A 16,787-nucleotide genomic window follows, 5' to 3' on the forward strand; every position below is an offset into this window, starting at 1 on the left:
GTGTGTTTGTGTGTGTGTGTGTGTGTGTGTGTGTGTGTGTGTGTGTGTGTCCATCTCTTTTCCTTCCTAAGCTTTATCTCACCTAGACCAAAACCTTAAACCATGGAAGAACCAACCACTAAACGTTTCCTCATGGAAACAACCACATTTCTTTGAAGGAGATACATACCTTGTTGTTTTGAACTCTACCTTTCCTTTAACCTGCAGATGGCAACCCTTTACGAGTCATTCCACAAGGGCCCAGAAATGATCATGACTTTGACTAGTGACCATGATTTTCCAAAGATCTTGAAGGATATGATGGGACATATTCACCTTGAAGGAGATGCTGTCTACAAGGGTTATCCTTTCATTGAAAATGGAGTGGAACTTTGGTACGTGGAAATACACCTCTTTCGTGAAAAAGGAGTTTGCCCAAAGACTACTGGGCAATACTTTTTCATTTCCCGAGTACCTCGAACCACCTTCTTTGACTCTGTTCGTGAAGCTGCCATGGAAGCCATACGTCGGATTGGGGAAATCCTTGAAGCCAGACTCCGTCATGCCCAAGAGTATTTGCGGGAAGTATATGTTGAGCTGATGGACATGAAGTTCATGGCTGTCATGAAGGAGCATAGGATTAAAGAGTTCAAGGACTACATCGCACGTTTTCAGCTGGACTAAACTTCTTACGAAGGAATAAGGAATAATGTTGGGTTTACACGCTTGACCATACCAATCCATGTGGATGGCAGCACTTGTAATAATCTATTTTGAACTCGAAATTGTACGAGAGGTTAAAGGATGTAATAAGGAATCTATTATAAGGAGAATGCAACTCTGGCACACAAAAGTTCTGCTATTTCTCAGATGTAAGTTATAACACGACTATGTAGTCAACATCACCCAAAAGCGTTTTACTAGGTTTGCAGGTGAAGACCTCTTTAAGAGGAGTGAGGAAGACTGAGTGTTAGAACACGCGGTTCACCTGTCTACATATGAAGTAATGATTTGAGTACGGGATGGATTGGCCCCCATACCGGAGACTCTTATTATATACTTTCCTATGTGTGATTGGTAAACCGGAGAGACTTGAAACCTAAGAAGAGTGTCATTGCGCAAGCCTAAAACCATAGAATGGTAAGATGTATTACCCTTATAGATAGGCTCTCGTGCCTAACGTAGATGGTATGGTAAGGACGAAACATGAAGGAGTTCTATCAGAAGCTTTCGACCACCATGAGAGTCTCGGTAGTAGTTTTGGTGTCTATGGATTATGAGAAAGACTTTTCTTTTGAGGAAAGCCCAGTTCTAAACCATAGAAACTCTAGGAAGAACCATCATGGAATTAAGAAATTATGGAACCCCCACAAGTTTGTTTTTAAGGGTGGTAGTTTCTCTACTTCTTTGCCCCGCACATACCTCTACTGGATTCTATGTACTGTATTTGTGATGAGTGTATGTCTCATCAACTAGTCCCAGTAATCTTATTCTAATCACGCTTCTTCAATTTCTTTGCCACAGGGATGCTCATCTCGATTTTGGTGAAACTGCACAAAATGATCCGATGGTCAAAAGGTTGCAAACTTCATTTATTAGGAAGCTCGAATGTTGCCAGCAAATTGAAGCCTGGTCAGGGCTCACGGTTCGAGGGCTAGGGACTGCATGGATTGTTTTTTCTTTAGCTGTCTCTGTTCCAAAATAAGTGTCAACTTTAGTAGTAGTACAACTTTGTACTAAAGTTTGCACAAAGTTGAGACACTTATTTTGGAACGGAGGGAGTACATATTTGCTATGATCTGTCAGTCATTGAGATGCAATAGCATGCATGTTAGTCTCCTTTGTATTTGATGAAATGTTGCAATGGGCAACCTTGGACGCAAGATACATGTAACAGAAGCTGGAAGCTTCATAGCATTGTACAAATTTATCTCGCTGATAAATTACAATACGTACTATACTAGTACTTCCTCCGTTCCTAAATATAAGTCTTTGTAGAGATTTCACCATGAACCACATGCGAATGTATATAGATGCATTTTAAGTGTAGATTCATTCATTTTGTTGCGTATGTAGTTCACCTAGTGGAATCTCTACAAAGACTTATCTACTAGTAATAGCTAGCCCCCACTACTAGGAATTCTCTATCCTCTCCTTGAGCCACATCATCAAAATTGATGTAGCCGTTAGATGAAGTAAACCAGTCCATAATAGCCGTCTGATCTAGACGTTGAGAGGCTCCGCACTAAGCCACATGCAAGCATGCAGAAGTACCGTGGCACATGCATGTGAGTGGGTTTTAAATCACATCAACATGTCTGCATGCAAGCATGCACAGGTAGCATGCATGTAAGTGAGCTTTTAAGTCCCATTAACATGTCAAAAAGAAATATATAATCCCATTATGAAGTAGGAGTTGGCTGATCTTTTTTCCTTACGTGGGATGATCTAAATGATGATAGGAGTTTATTTAGTTTGGCTACCACATTTGTCATGCGGTTATAGAGTTTTCTTAGTTCTATGAAATCGATAATTTTGCACAGAGGGATATACGGCTATTCCACGGAACCGCGCGGGGACTCATCTAGTAATATTTAGGAACGGAGGGAGTACTATGTAAAGAGTTAGGTGTCGCACGGTGATAGTGTGAGGTGGGCCATGTAATCACTGAGCATGCGTGTTTTCACTGCTCTTGCACAACTCTGATGTAAGAATGGAGAAAATTGTAATCTAGTATTAGTAGTACCTCCTTTGGCCAAAAGTGTGGGACATCCAGCAGTCCTACCACATCAGTAATAAAGACCAATGAGCCGTCAAATCACGTAGACCCAACAGTAAGTTGGACGAACGAAGCAACCATCACACTTGCGCTAGTAAGAGGTTGCGTCCGCTCTGGCCGGGCATGAATGCGGCACCGATTCTTTGGAGCGGCACTGACCATTTAGGGCGGGAAGCGCGCGCGGGCGATGGAGGAGCTTTGGGTGGGCCAGGCTGGCCAGGAGCGGGCGTGGCAGCTGTCCGCATGTCCCTACCGGACACGCCCGGAAACGAGAAGATGCACCGACTCTCGCGGCTAAAATCGTACACTACACACCATCTCTCTGTAGGAGTAGGTCGATCTGTAGCTCTCTCTCTAACACACACATGCTGTTAAACACACACACGCACACGCACGCACCTTGGTCCCGTTGTACCTTCTAACGTGACTTATTACACCTAGACGGAGGGAGTAGTAAGTATACGAGATACGGTGGCACACTCACTTAAGTCAAATACAAGTGCCCAAAATATGTGTGCATGTTATAATAAGGATTCACTTAAAATAGTACGTGAGCGAACAGAGGGATCAATTGGACAGTGTTCCCGAGCAGTAGCGAGATGTGTGAGGTAAGATACACCGCTGGCGCTTTCAATTTTTCTTATCAATTTGTTTGTTTCACCCTCTGGCTGGTGGGACCCAACGTACTACGTGGAGAGAGGTAAGGTGACTAAGGCTGCATTATTTCTGCACCACTATGGATAGTCTTACCACCAAAGCCACATGACACGATTATGATTGAAATCCCAATGACTCCCACACACACACACACAAAACACGGCATGCTTGTCACATGAATGCAGGCATGTATAAAAGGTTATTTTCCTCTCGTTGAATATAACGGGAGGGTTGTGTAGCTGGTTAGCCTGTTCGCTCATCAAACTTGAGGTCTCGGGTTCGATAACTACACTTGAGCATAATTTGTGCCAGGAGGATTCTTTGACTGGTTAAAATGGATGGATACGGAGCTATATGATCTCGTAGTGATTGTATAATCACCTCATCACATATAAGCTGCAGCCTCGGCACTTGTTTTCTAGGGTTTGCACGTTTCACTCTCTCTCTCTCTCTCTCTCTCTCTCTCTCTCAAGTATATATATACACGCTGGAGCCTCAACGCTTGTAGTTGCTCTCTTCACACTCTCTCACCCTCTCCAGATCTAAACAAGACTTCGTTGGCCTCTCTCTCCCCTCACTGCTGCTCAAAGAGCTAGCAGGATCCGTCCGCCGGGAAGGGAAGGAGGCTTAACGCTGTCGCCGTCGGCGAGGGAGGGAATCCACTATGGCACAGCTGTTCACTTTCCACCCAGCGGCGGCGCGGGAGGTCCTCCGACCCCTTCTTCTTCGCTGCTGTCCCGTCGCCCACCGAACCATGCCCCATGAACCTTAAGGTATAATTTACTTACTCCACATGCATTGCTCTAGCTGCATGTATACCATGAATCTAGGATGTGGTTCAAAGAGGAAAGGAGTGGGGGAAAGTAGTGGGAAAAGTTGTATAGCATAAATCTAGGACATGGTTCAAAGAGGAAATGAAGGGGGAAAGTTATATAGCATGAATCTAGGACGTGGCTCAAAGAGGAAAGGAATGGGGGAAAGTAGTGGGGAAAGTTTTATCGCATAAATCTATGGTGTGGTTCAAAGAGGAAAGGAAGGGGCGAAAGTACTAGTTCAAAAAGGAAAGGAAGGGACAAGGCTGTAGAGTTTGAGCAGGACTAGATTTGATGCGCTCACATAGGGAAACGTGTCTAAAGATAACAAAACTGGGACCAACACAAATATGCTCCTTGGATAATTAATTAACCGAAGCTACCCACCTGTGTCCCGCTGAGCCGAACGGAAGCTTCAGTGACTTAACTGCAAGTGCAGTTGCGTAACTGACATGTAGCCTGTTGGGCCCACGTGTTAGTCAGCCAACTATACCAGCAGTTAAGTAGAAGCAGCGTTCTTCTCCAGCGCAGCTCTCCGACTCCACGTCGCCGCCAAGAAGCTAACCGGACGTCAATGGTCAACCCACCTAGCTTGGCTTCAACCGAAGGGTAGCAGCGGTGGCCTTTCTTGGACCCAAGCGGCGGCGACCTACCGTGTTCTACTCTTCCTCGTTTTCTGTGTGGCGCGGCCTCGTTGGCAGCGGGGCGGGGCCTCGGCGGAGCCGGCGATGTCCTCTGTCTCGTTGCCGGCAGGGTGGGACCTCGGCTGAGCCGGTGATGTCCTCTGCCTCGTTGTTGGCGGGACGGGGCCTCGGCGGAGCCGGCGGTGTCCTCTGCCACGTTGTTGGCTCCGTGGGGCCTCGGCGGAGCAGGGCCTCGTTGACGCCAGCGGAGCGGGGACTCGTCGGAGCCGGCATTGTCCTCTGCCTCATCCTCGGTCTTGCCAAACAGTGCCTCGCCCGCTTCATCGCCCTCTTTGCTAGCCTCTTTGTAGGTGGCCGCAGCCTCCGCCACCCGCATGTGGTACCGCCAGCGCTCGACGCGGCCCTTGCGGGCGGAGCGGTACGAGTCGACCAGCGCCTCCTGCTCCGCCCGCTCCGCGGCGATCCGCTCCTCCGCCTACAGGTGCTCCTGGAGGAGATGGTGGTTGTAGGCGGCGTCGGCCTGCGCCTCCCGGAACTGCTCCTCACGCATCTGCCTCACCGTGTCCATATATTGGGCACGGGCCTCGCCGATGGTCATGGTGCAATGCACTGGCAAGGATGGTGCGGAGGAGGGGGTTGGCGCCGGATCGTCGACTAGCATGTTCTCCATTGGGACGTCGTCGTCCTTCGGCTGCCTGCCGGCCAGCCGCTCGGCAGCAATGGCTACCATCTCCTTGTGGTCCATTGTCCGCCCGTCCCAAAGAGCGCTGGAGCGCGAGGAAGCCATGGTGGGCAGTAGTGGTGTGGACAGGAGAAAGGAAACGGATGCGGATGACTGCGGCTATGACCGGCGCAGCAGTTTATATAACAATGGTGGGCGGGCGGAGGGACGAACGTGTGGCGCCGGAGTAGCCGCCTCGGCAACCGCGTATCATTAATGTGGGCGGCAGATGGACGGACGGACGGCACTTGTGTCGTTTGAAGGCGAAGCAATCACCTGCACCCGGAAGCGGGGCGGGCGTCGCTGACTGTTTCGGGCGGAAAGCGCGCGCGGGTGAGGAGATGACTTTACTTGGAGAGGATGATAATGAGGACCCACCATATCCATAGCCTCACATATGCAAGTGCCTCCTTATTATATATATATATATATATATATATATATATATATATATATATATATATATATATATATATATAGTGACACTATTCTAACCCTGGATTAGAATAACTATTCGGATCTACAATCATGTACAAGCCAGGTGTCTTCCCAGAATCGAACCTGAGTACCGTCCCTAACCGAGAATGTTTCAAATTAGAAAAAAGAATTCCTTGGCCTTCATTACCCCCCTCCAAAAATGTGAATCACCAGGTTTTCAATAGACTTGAGAAATAGCATTGGATCCCACGTACTTGTTACGAATGATTTCCTGCCATACTCCATTCTCAGTGAGTAGTTTGTACACCCATTCGCTGAGAAGAGCAATTTTCTTAATCTCAAGGTCTCGAATTTCATGTGTCCCTTAAGTTTTAGGTCGACATAATACAGTCCACCTAACCGGGACGACATTTTGGCAGTTCTTCAACACCTGTCCAAGCTATGCCGTGCCAACGCCGGCGCTGCCGACGATGTCATGATCTCCACGCCATTGCCCGTGTTCGGCAGGAGCAAGAGTTTCCTCGGCGGCTGCTGCGCCGTTCCCGTCCCTCTGCCCTTCGGCAAGCTGGAGGACGCCGTCGGCCAGCGCGTACATGCGTTCCCGCCGGTGTAGGAATGCTTCCTACATTTCTCCTCCGCGAGCGTGAAAGAGATCAAGGCGAAGGCGAACGCGGAGATGTGAAGCTCCGGCACCACTACCACCATCTCCTCGCTGCAGGCTCTGCTCGCGCACTTGTGGCGCGCCATGTGGCGAGCCCGGCGGCTCATGCCGGACCAAGAGACGGCGTACATTGTCCTTGTGGGATTCCGTGGCCGTGTCGATGGCATACCGGCTTCCTACGCGGGCAATGCAGTGGGGAACGTCGCCGCTAAATCCACCGCCGGCGATATCGTGGACACATGGGCGGAGCTACAGGGTGGCCAGGGTGGGCCGCGGCCCACCCTGGGATTTTCGGTCAGGTTATATACCTATGGATTTCTAACTGGGCCAGGAACAAAATCAGCCCAATAACACTTAGCGATCAGATCAATCCAGCGAACGCAGCCATGCCCTCGTCTCGTCCACATCTCGCACAGGAGACAGGACAACATCCCAGCCGCCGTTCCTCGCCTCACCGGCTCGCCGACCTCCCGGCCTCGCCGGTCGCCGGCCGGAGCCCAACCCGCCTCTCCTTCCCGCCTGGCCCTCGGCTCCACCTCTCCAGTCGCTCCCCCGCGGCGCCCTACCCTCTCTGGCGGCGCCACTGACCTGGGTCGCCTAACCCTGCCGCCCCGCCCCTTCCTCCGGCTTCCGGCCTCCCTGCAAAGCCGCTGGCCGCCGCCGCTGCTCACTAATCAGTCTTCGGCGGCAGCAAGTGTGCAACCTGATTTAATGTACCGAAAACCCCCAATTTTGATTTAGGTTTTTTTTGCACTATGCTTTCCATGACATGAACTGATGAACAGATACATAATTTTGCTCATCATTTTCTGCCTCAATTACATTCATTGATATAAATTAATTTTTGTTGCAGACTTATTGAAGAATGAAGAGGACCGGACACATTGTTTCTCTTTTCGGAGAGAAGCTATGAAGATAGGAAAGAAGAAGGCAGAGAATCTGTCAGATGTTGGCGAAGAGCAAACCAAAGAACTTGTCTGTATGATGCTTGTGGCCGAAGAGCAAACTAGAGAACTTGTGTGTATGACGGTTGTGATTGAAGAGCAAACTCGACAACGAGCAGTGTCTTTGTCAAAAGTGACCATAGAGCAAACTGAAGGGCAAACTCAAGAACTTCTTAAGATATGTACTATGGTCCATATAGTATGTACTATGTATGCTTTTTTATGTAAAACTTGGACTTAATTGAGATTTTTCGTGTGTTTGTAACACCATATTGATCTATTTCTATGTAATTGATATCTAGTTAGAACGTTCACATGTCATATTTTTTTAAAAAAAAAATTGCGCACGGACCACCCTGATGTCAAATGCTAGCTCAGCCACTTCGTGGACAAGGGCCTGGGCTGGACGGCATGGCTCCTGAACCGGACCATTGCGTCGTTTGATGAAGCCATCGCTAGGGACAAGCTCGCGTCCTGGCCACAACAACCTAGCTTCATGCACCTTCCCGCGCTCTTGGCGGCCGCTGCCACGGGCACGATCACAGGAAGCTCGCCGCGGTTCAATGTGTACGGGAACGACTTCAGGTGGGGCGCGCCGGTGGCTGTTCGGAGCGGCTCAGGGAACATGGTGGATGGGAAGGTGACTGTGTATGCAAGTCGAGCCGGCGGAGGGAGCATGGCGCTGGAGGTGTGCCTCGCTCTAGAGGCGCTCGCTAGGCTCGTCGCCGATGAGGAGTTCATGAGCGCCACCGGTACCGTTGAATAATGAACGACCGAATCTCTCTTTTGCAGCAAAAAATTAGCAGTACTAGTTGGATCACTCATCTTCAATGACTGCTATCATTCTATGTTTTAAATAGCCCGCTATAGCTCCGCTATAGCATTGCTATAGTGTTTACAGAAGGTCTTGTGCTAAGAGACTTTGGTCCAAACAAATGAACAAACATTATAAATAGCGCGCTATAGCTCCGTTGTAGCATTTAGAAGAGGCCCGCAGCTAAGAGGGTTAGTGCGCTATTTAAAATTATGGCTATGAATGAGGTTGAACCGAAAGCAAATTAATGCACAATTTGGTTTATTAGGCCGACTAGACTAGATTTCTAGATGGTTCTATGTTCTAGCAAGCAAGCAGCCATAGTACAAAAAAGCCAAGTTCACTGATCTTGCAGGTCAGCTGCATGTGGGAAGATCGTCCAGGCACCAATGTCCAATGTGACGCTGATATGCATCAAAACCGGCCGGAGCGGGTGGTTACTACTTACTCCGCATACTTCATAGTTGCTACCGTGAGACCACTGGGGGATTGCAAGTGATCCTCGGATTTCTGAGGCCTCTCAAGCCTACCAAAGTTTAGCTGCTAAGTAGAAAATTGCCTTCACTCAACCTGTTTGATTTCTCTTCTATTCCTTCCTCTATTCTGACTATTCAGTGAACTACTAGCCAACGCCATGTTTGCTCTATCCCATCTTTTATAGCTTGGTTTGGGTAACATGTCGCGTGTACAATAATGTGTGTTATTTCTCTGTCGTGGCTATGGACAGGGAGCCAAGGAGCATGTTGGTCGTCTGAGAAAGATAAATACACATGGCACCATTTAAGAGTAGTTGGTAGTAATAGTTACTTTGAAAATGTAACATGCCCATGTTCGTCCATATCTCTTAAGGCATAATGTGCTTCCCATGCCTTGTTGGGTCGTCATGGAGTCGGAGCTACTGTGGAGGGGCCTTGGTGGTGACGATAACATGAGATGGATGGCCTGTTGCGGGGCTTGGCTCTGCTTTTTTCTCGTACAAGGTTCATCGCTAGAGTCAGAGCTGTCTGGTCACTAGCATGGGTGGCCGACTGTTTGGCATGGATCGGCATGGGTTCCACCATCTGTTGCAGCGCTAGCTTCGTCGGTGGTCGTCTAGGGTGAAGTCAGGAGTCGCTGGCTCCTGGAGGAGTGATGACGATGGCGCTCAATGACAACCTCGACATATGTGGGTAGCTAGGTTGGCTTGTGTGGCCTGGTGTGTGGGCATTTGTGATGGTTTTTGCCTGTTTTTTCGTCTGTTAACCGGACAATTCTCTTATTCTTCATTAATGAGATGAAACAAAGATTTTGCCTCCATTTAGAAAATAAGACAATGCAGGATGTACAACAAAGCGGGAGCACATTTTATCTGGTTATAATTCTGCTTTTTTATCAAAGCTATAATCCAATGGGAGATAATTTATTATGAGTTGATTCCCTTATCATTTCAGCTTCATCGTCACCTTACTTTTGCTTGGTTGAAGTTAAAGCGCATGAGAAGGGAGGAGGGTTGGCCAGAAGTAAGTGAGGCAAAAAGTAGGCTCCATCTCTGTTACATCTGTTTAGGAAACTAAATTTGCCCCTTTACTCATTTCTATTTCACTTGTGTATGAGAAGTGATACAACTTTATTTCCATTGCTGCCATTTTGCTTACTGTGAGCTAAATCTGTACAATCAATCGAACATTAACTGTAATGAGTGGAAGATGGCCTGATAGAGTGTTCTCTATAATGCATGGCTAGGTAGCCGTGTTTCATAACCCAAGGTGTTCACCTTCATCTAATAACTCCCAAGTCTTCTACCGTTCATCCTATGCTCGCTGAAACTACTGATTGAACTATTTTGTTATGCAATGTTTGTATCACGCAGTGTCATGTATATTCCCTTTCAGATTGAGTCACCACCAATGTGTGGTCCATCCACGTATTGAGTCACGCGGTGTCGGACGTCTTCGTCCAGCGTATACATGTGTTCCCGCCGGTGCAGGAATGCTTCCTCCATTTCTCCGCCGTGAGCGTGAAGGAGCTCAAGGCGAGGGCGATTACCGAGATGCCCATCTCCGACACCACTACCACTATCTCCTCACTGCAGGTCCTACTCGCGCGCCTGTGCCGCGCCGCGCCGTGTGCTGAGCCTGGCTGTTCATGCCGGACCAAGACTCCAGGAGACAGCGTACATTTGTCCTTGTGGTATTTCGTGGTTGCGTTGGTGGCATACCGGCATCCTACGCGGGCAATGCGGTGGGGAGCGTCAGCGCCATGTCCACTGCCGGCAATATGATGGGCAAGGGCCTGGGCTGGGCGGCCTGGCTCCTGAACTGAGCCATGGCGTCGTGCGACCAAGTCAGCACTAGGGACAAGCTCGCTTCCTGGGCTAACGAGCCTAGCTTCAATTGCCTGCCCGCATTCGTAGCTGCCGTTCCAACGGTGGGACATGGATCCTCTGACTTAGAAATCCCTGCCATAACCTGCCTTTGAGTCACTGACAGGTGGGCCCCATGGGCTATGAGACCCATGTGTCAGTGACTCAAAGGTAGGCTAGTCCAGGTAGGGGATCCTCGTCCCCGACGATGACGTTCACAAAGCTGGCAAAAATCACTATTCTGACTTGTGGACGAAGCAATATCACAAAATGAACCGTTGGCGAAGAAAAATCATCCAGCAGCCTGAAAATAAGTCAATATGCAACAATTGACAGCTAGACGCTACACTATACAATGTAGTGCCTAGTATCTAGGCGTTGCACTAGTGGCTGCACTATTTGCCACTACATCTTGAAGCGTCCACTAGTGTAGCGCCTAGCCGCTAGGCACTATTTCTCAGGCAGCCCTGCGACGTTGGCCAGCCGTGTAGCGTCTATCCCTCAGTCGCTGCGCAATGTAGCGTGTCGCCTAATTATCGAGTGCTACACAAAAAAATTAACCGGATGAAAAAATTTCGCCAACTATTCATTTTATGATATTGTTTTGTCCACTGATCAAATTTGTCGTTTTTGCCCACAAAGCTCGCCGCGGTTCAATGTGTACGGAAAGTCAGAAACGACTTCGGTAGTGGCGCACAGGTGGCTGTCCGAAGCGGCTCGGTGAACAAGGTGGATGGGAAGACGGCGATGTACGAGGGCTGACACGCTGGAGGCAGCATGGCGCTGGAGGCGCTCGCTAGGCTCGTCGAGGACGGGGAGTTCATGGGCGCAACCAGTACTGCTGATGCTGAATAATGACCAACCGTATCTCCGACTCTGTTGTGCAGCAAAACTTTGTATGATCGATCACCCATCTTCCATGATTACTTTACCTTCTTTTTTCTTCTTTCCTTTTTGCAAATGATTACTTTAGCCAGTGCCGCTGAATAATGTCGACTACTCCTATACACACGACAGCATATGCACGATGTTTGCACGAGAGACAATCAAGCCGTCCATGCATGCAACAGACGGCAGCACATCGCTAGGATGGGTCATCGTGCAATTGACGTCCAGACTGTTCATCGTGTGTGCAGCAGTTCCGAATAATGTTTGACCATGATCCTCTTACAACAAAATTTTGCACTCATTGTCGATGACTGCTATCGACGACGACCAAATCTAATCCATCCATACAACAATCGGCCAGGCCAACTCCAATTGTCGATCCAAAATGAACGTACGTTTTGTCCGGATTTTATCCGTTTCGGTCAGAAAAACATACTGCCCCGTCCTGTTTTCTCTTTCCGCCTACTAGGGCACCCAATCGGGCGGCTCCATCTCATTTTGTCCGGCTCGTGATAAAAAAAGAAGAAGCCCACCACACATCTAGAAACATAGAAATAAATTTAATTAAACCGTGCTAAAATATTTAAACCATCCAGAAAAGTCCGGCCGCACATTAAACTTAACTTAATACTTAAAAAACACTAAAAAAACTGGACGCAGCCGCCATGGCCGTCCTCGATGCCGCTACCATCTTCACGTGCCGATGTCCTCCTCGTCGTCGTCCTTGGTGAGGTCGATGTACGGCAATGGCTACTAGAGGTGTGCTGGCGGCCCCTGTGGCGGCTACATGGCCGGAGGTGCCTGCACAACCTCTTCCCGCGATGGGGACAACAACCACGCCTCACGCACCCACGAGGGAGGCACGGCCACGTACTCGGGCGTGCACGGCACCGTGTCCATCCACGCTCACCTTTGGCCCACCATTGCCGCAAAATGCAGCTCGACCGGTTCCTCCTCCTCCTTGATGACGGCCTCCTGCAGCTCCGGGGGATGGGAACATCGCACCAGTCGGTTTTCTTTCTTTTGGTCTCTGACCGGACTCTGTACATGGCCATCGGCCCTCTTCTTCTTCAATGAATAACAGCAGCTCTCGAACAGCTCAAAAACTTACATCTCAGCCTCGACTGAGCCCCCGCGTCGCTCCACACGAGCGACACGGGCGGCGATCCAGGCTCCCTCCGGCAGCCAGCCCCTCCGTCGTCTCCCTCCTCGCCGCCGCCGGGACGCGTCGCCGGGCGAAGCCCGTGTTGCAGAGGCAGAGGCGGGGCTTCTTCTCCAGGGTGCGGACGGCCCGTGGCTGGCTCGTGCGGCGTCGACGCGTGGTCGTCGCGAGCTCTGCGCCGGCGGGCTGGAGCTTCTCCCCTTTGGCGGGAGCGGCGGATCCTGGGCCCTCACGCCCGGATCTGGTGGTGTGCGGGCGGAGCGCGCAGGGAGGCCGCTGCGGGGATGCGGGCGTTCAGGGAGGCCACGGCGACGGCGCATGCGTGCAAGGGGCGAGCGGGGGTCTCGAGCGTGGCGGGCATGGAGCTCGGGCGTGGATGGAGCAGCTCGGGCGTGAGGTGCCGCAAGTGTCTCCGACGAGGCGTGCAGCCAACAACGGGTCCGAGGCGACGTGCAGCGGGAGCGACAGATCTGGTCCCTGTGGGTGCTCGGCGTGCGTGGTGCTCGCCGGTGCCCCTGATGTTTGGCTGTGGCTCGGAACCGTGGTGGTTTTTGGCCTCGGGCAGCGCTCATCTGTTCCTTCCCGGCATGGTGCTCGGCATGGAATGGTGGCTCGCTGCGTCCGGCGGTCATGGGTCCGGTCGGTCGCTGATGGTTCTGGTGCCTGCTAATGGAGTTTGGCTGCTGATGGACATGCAGCGAGGGAAGTTGGGCTGCCGGATTGGCTGTCGACCGGAGGATTATGAGGGCTGGGTGAAAACCCATCTCTGGCCATGGCCAGAGCCTGTGACGGTGGCGTCTATGGACGCCGTAACCTTGTTGAAGGCGTCGACAGGATGCTCTCTCTTCCTCTGCGAGGGACAACTCCGGGGGAAACCCCAGACCTGGAGGGTCGGTCGTTGGCGGCGTGTTGGCGTCGTTTCCCTCTCGAGGGCATCGATTTTGGAGTTCAATCCGGTCAGAGGGACCACCTGGTGTGTTTGGAGGTTGGTGGTATGCGTTGGTGTGGCGTCGAGGCTTCTGTGGCAACGACGATAGGGCAAGTGAAGTCGGAGACATTGCAGTGGTAGTCGGCTCTTCTTCGGCGTGTTCCCGGGATTACCTCGGTTTGGTTGTTGTGGTGAAGTCGGAGCTGCGGCGGCGGGGCCCCTGTGGCAACGATGACACGCAGCACGTGGTCCGTTCGGTGGTCTTCCACGACGCCAGTCTTGCATAGTTCTCCTTTGGATCTTTGCTTCAGAGTCGGAGCTGCGTAGCCCTCGATGCGGGTGGTTGAGTTCTGGAATGGATCTTCATGGTTTCCTACTCAGCCTCTGCGGTGAGTGTTGGTTCGACATTCGTCCACGGAGAAGTCGAAGTCGCTTGCTCAGGAATTAGGGATGGCGATGACGCCTGTTTGGGGGAGAAGTGATGACGCTGACGCTTGTGTGCTAGTTTGACAAGGCACTCTTTGTAAAGGTGTGCGTGGGATATCTTGGTGTGCCGCTCAGCGATTTGTGACGGTTTTCGTCCAGTTTTCCGTTGATTAACTGGGCAATTCTCTTCTGCTTAATTAATGGATGAGGCAAATTTTTTGCCTCCGTTTTGAAAAAATAATAACAATAACAGCAGCTCTCCGAGAGGGGCGTTTTGGCACCCGAGCTCACCTAGTCCCGATATCTGGACCGAGCAACGAGCAGTTGGGATCTGTGCCAAAATCATTTTTCCTGGAGAATACTGCGTGCGTTAATTCCGAATACATAGGCTGGAGTTAGTTACATTTATACCGCCTGGCCCACGATAGACGGTGCTGTTTGGAAGGGGCCGTTTAGTTTCCCTCTCGCTAGGGTTCTGTTCCTCCCGGGGCGATCTTGTCGCCGCCGTCGAGAGTCTCGTCCCCTACCTTCGCTTCTCCCCTGGCTCTCCCGATCGGGGGGTTCTCTGTTACGCCCTTCCCTGGCAGGCGGGGCAGGCGGGGGGTTAGGGATCCATCTGAACGGCCTGATCTAGTTTGACTCGGGTTAGGGTTTGAGATGTCATCAACCAAGCCTTCGGGATCGGCGGCGGCTGGTCCAGCGGAGATCGACGACGTAGATCGGCTGATGAAGGAGTTGGGGCTGCGAGAGGAAGACCTAGATGATGTGGTTTTTGATGCAAAGGAAGCACCGGCGGAAGCGGCTAGGTGGATCGCGCTTGCGAAGGTGCACTCTACCAAAACCTACTCGCAGTACTGGTTCTTCCGGAACATGAGAGCAGCCTGGGACCTTGCTCAGGAGGTGAAATTCAAGCCACTGGAGGAAAATCTCTATACAGTTCAGTTCTCCTGCTTGGGGGATTGGGAGAGAGTTACTCAGGAGGGTCCATGGCACTTTAGGGGAGACGCCGTTATCCTCAAGCCATATGACGGTATAACAAAACCCACCACTGTTCAGCTTGACACCATTGAGATCTGGGCGCAGATTCATGATGTGCCACCCCTGTATGCTCATCTAGTGCCATCTCTTGCGGCTAAGGTGGGCGAAGTAATTTTCACTGAACCGATATCCCAAGATTTCGCGGGTAACTTTCATCGTGTCTGGGTCAGGATCAATGTGACGAAGCCGCTGAAGAGTGCCGTATCTATGATCCGAGAGGGAAAGCGCCAAATTTACAGAGTTAGATATGAAAAACTTCCCGATTGGTGCGCCGTCTGTGGTATGTTGGGACATCTTTTCAAGGAGCATGGCAACGGAATCCATCCTCCATCGGCTTTGATTTTCAAAGACCTAAGGGCAACATGGGTAATGCGTACGGGTCAAGGTCCGGGAGGTGGACGTGGCCGCAGAGGGGGACGCAGGGGAGGACGCAACGGCGGACGTGGTAGGGGTGCACAGTACGTTGGCACTGAGCATGTGGAAGACCCGGCTGCAGATCAGGATGCTGAGATGGAAGAGGTGGACAACAGAAAGAGGTCGTCAGAATTAGCTACAATTCAGAATAGTGTGCCATCGTCATATATAGCAGCCAATACAGGGAAAAGCAACATGTTGGCGTTACCTCCATCCACTATTCCTGATAGTCCGAGTGCAAAACAAGAAGTTAAAAGAGCTAAAGTGGTGAACGAGGATGACCGGAATTCAAGCAAGACTGGAAACCAGGGGAAGAATGACTCAAGTTTGGCGGGCTCCGGAGAGGGGCGCCGCCAGGGCCAATGAGTGTTTTCTGCTGGAACTGCCGGGGTGCGGGTAAAGCCGCGGCAGTTCGCGAACTTCGCGATTTCGCGAGGAAGTTTACCCCTACCCTCCTATGTATTCTTGAAACTCAAATTGAAGGGGCTAGGGTAGAAGCATTAGCGAGTTCTATTGGCTTTGATAATTCTTATGCAGTAGATAGTCAGGGTAGAAGTGGTGGTATTGGTCTTTTTTGGAACAATTCAATAAAGGTTGAAATATTAGGTTACTCTGTGTATCATCTTGACGTGTCTGTTGAGGAGCAGGGAAAAGAAAAGTGGAGGTTGACCTGCATGTACGGTGAAGCGCAGACACATTTGCGGCATCAAACTTGGACGACTTTAAAAAACATTAGCACTTTGAGCAGCTTACCATGGCTATGCATAGGGGATTTCAATGAAGTCTTACATCCAGATGAGCATGTGGGAGTTGGTCAACGCAGCAACGCTCAAATTCAAGCGTTTCGAGAAGCCACGGATATTTGCATGTTGCTAGATATTGGCTATAAGGGCCGTTTTTGGACCTTTGAGAAAAAGGTGGCCGGGGGAAGTTTCACACGGTGTAGGCTTGACAGAGCGTTGGTGAGCGCGGAGTGGTTGGCGAGGTTCCCAACGGCTTCTCTGACACATCTCACGGCAGCTTCTTCTGATCACGCCCCGCTGCTGCTCGAGTTTGGAGGCCACCAGGAGACTCGGATAAACCATACGTTCAAGTACGAGCTGATGTGGGAGACTCATGAGCAGCTTAGAGAGACGATACT

At 50.7% G+C, this 16,787-nt stretch overlaps 1 pseudogene; it reads left to right on the top strand.

Moving 5' to 3' along the window:
- Positions 1–207: 207 nt before the first annotated feature.
- On the top strand, positions 208–8,401 carry LOC119310566 (annotated as a pseudogene).
- Positions 8,402–16,787: the final 8,386 nt, after the last annotated feature.

The sequence above is a fragment of the Triticum dicoccoides genome, chromosome 5B (genome assembly GCF_002162155.2).
Source record: "Triticum dicoccoides isolate Atlit2015 ecotype Zavitan chromosome 5B, WEW_v2.0, whole genome shotgun sequence".
NCBI classification, from domain to species: domain Eukaryota; kingdom Viridiplantae; phylum Streptophyta; class Magnoliopsida; order Poales; family Poaceae; genus Triticum; species Triticum dicoccoides.